We start from the raw sequence: 2,218 nt of genomic DNA, 5'->3' as shown, positions 1-2,218 counted from the left end.
CACACACACACACACACACACACACACAAACACACACACACGTCTTTTGTCCAAATTGAATGCTTTAACTTTGAATATTTGTTTGCTTTATTACAGTACATCACAGTGATGACTCATCTGTTTCTTGTACTGTGATGTGTGACATGGAATTCAGCAAAATCAAACCAAACAGCACAATCAATGTGGAGACAGGCACAAGGACAATATCAGTGTTTGTAGATACAAATGGAATAAACTGCATTGCAAAGCAGTTGTCTGATGGATGTGGTTCAGTTAACAGCACTCATGGACCATCAAATGCTTTAAACAAAACAACAGGTGGGTGTTTCGCTGTATCTCTCTTTAATGAGGTCATAGCCCAAAGCAAAGGAATTACACCTCTTATGTTTTTTGGTTTTACAGATATACCTACAGAGCTTGAATATCTGATTCCAGTTGTTTATGGAACATCAGCAGCCCTTACATTTCTTATTTTAATCGCACTTTTAATTTGCTACTTCAGACAAAGATTGTGGGCAGGTAGGACATGCAGCTCTTTGTCTTATTGAACTTCCTGTTTATTTGTATATTGGTATGCTGCCTTGAAAAAGAAGTAGATGTTTGACAATGCTAGGCATGCCCCCCCCCCTGATTCTGTTTTATGTCTTCAAAGTGTTTCCTGTTCACCTTTGTTGCTGTCGCTTGAATGGGAGGGTAAGTGTTATATGGTTGTGATGATGTCATAACCTAATACCTAATACCTAATACCTGTCTACCATGCAGCAATAAACAAGCATGTGTGTTTTTTGTTCGTGTAATGTAATTTTTACTTTGCATTGCAGGAGGAAGAGGAGACTTCAGTGGTCTATTCATCAATTGTCATCAGGAGACCTGCTAAGACAACAAACAATCATATGAGCAGTGACAGTAGTTGTGTCTATAGTGAAATTAAAGTACAGAGAACGATTCCATAAATTCCACTGTTATGATAGTTCCTATAGTCATTCATTAGAAAAAGTGTTTGTAACTTCACCCACGCGGTTCTAAAGGGGAATTTTAAAGCTTACATTTATGGGATGTTATACTTTACATGCATTGGCCAGGGAGATAGATATATTGCATATATTCCCTTTAACTCCACTACATTCATTTGACAACTAGAGTGGGAAGAACAAGTATTTGCTACACTGCTAATTTTGCAGGTTTTCCTACTTACAAAGCTTGTAGAGGTCTGTAATTTTTATCATAGGTACACTTCAACTATGAGTGACAGAATCTAAAACAAAAATCCAGAAAATCACATTGTAGGATTTTTAAATAATTGATTGGAATTTTCTTGCATGACATAAGCATTTGATACATTAGAAAAGCAGCACTGAATATTTGGTACAGAAACCTTTGTTTGCAATTACAGAGATCATATGTTTCCTATAGTTCTTGACCAGGTTTACACACTGCAGCAGGGATTTTGGCCCACTCCTCCATTCTATTGGGTTCAGATCTGCAGACTGACTAGGCCACTCCAGGACCTTGAGATGCTTCTTACAGAGCCACTCTTAGTTGCCCTGGCTGTGTGTTTCGGGTAGTTGTCATGATGGAAGTCCCAGCCACGACCCATCTTCAATACTTTTGTCTCAACAGACCACATGACCTCCCTTTCCTCCTCTGGATCATCCAGATGGTCATTGGCAAACTTCAGACGGCCTGGACATGCGCCGGCTTGAGCAGGGGGACCTTGCGTGTGCTTCAGAATTTTAATCTATGACGCCGTAGTGTGCTTACTAATGGTTTTCTTTGAGACTGGGGTCCCAGCTCTCTTCAGGTTATTGACCAGGTCCTGCCATGTAGTTCTGGGTTGATCCCTCACTTTCCTCATGAACATTGATGCCCCACAAGGTGAAATATTGCATGGAGCCCCAGACCAATAGAGAGATTGACTTTCAGCTTGAACTTCTTCCATTTTCTAATAATTGCGCCAACAGCTGTTGCTTTCTCACCAAGTTGCTTGCCTATTGTCCTGTAGCCCATCCCAGCCATGTGAAGGTCTACAATTTTATCCCTGATGTCCTTACACAGCGCTCTGGTCTTGGCCATTGTAGATAGGTTTGAGTCTGTTTGATTGAGTGTGTGGACAAGTGTGTTTTATACAGGTAACAAGTTCAAACAGGTGGAGTTAATACAGTCATGAGTGGAGAACAGGAGGGCTTCTTCAAGAAAAACTAACAGGTCTGTGAGAGCT

At 40.5% G+C, this 2,218-nt stretch overlaps 1 long non-coding RNA gene across 2 annotated transcripts in view; it reads left to right on the top strand.

Moving 5' to 3' along the window:
- LOC116691732 (uncharacterized) overlaps positions 1-2,212 on the top strand; it is a 3,505-nt gene extending 1,293 nt beyond the window's left edge. Inside the window, exons 3-4 of one of the 2 annotated variants that reach the window (XR_004332539.1) lie at positions 97-693; positions 822-2,212. This is a non-coding gene — a long non-coding RNA (uncharacterized LOC116691732). Of the gene's footprint in view, positions 1-96; positions 785-821 lie in introns of those variants that run through there. The other variant, XR_004332538.1, reaches the window with a different exon arrangement.
- Positions 2,213-2,218: the final 6 nt, after the last annotated feature.

Source organism: Etheostoma spectabile, chromosome 6 (genome assembly GCF_008692095.1).
Source record: "Etheostoma spectabile isolate EspeVRDwgs_2016 chromosome 6, UIUC_Espe_1.0, whole genome shotgun sequence".
In the NCBI taxonomy this organism is placed as follows: Eukaryota; Metazoa; Chordata; class Actinopteri; order Perciformes; family Percidae; genus Etheostoma; species Etheostoma spectabile.
Note: the sequence above shows the minus strand (reverse complement) of the source record. Positions and strands in the feature narration are given on the sequence as shown.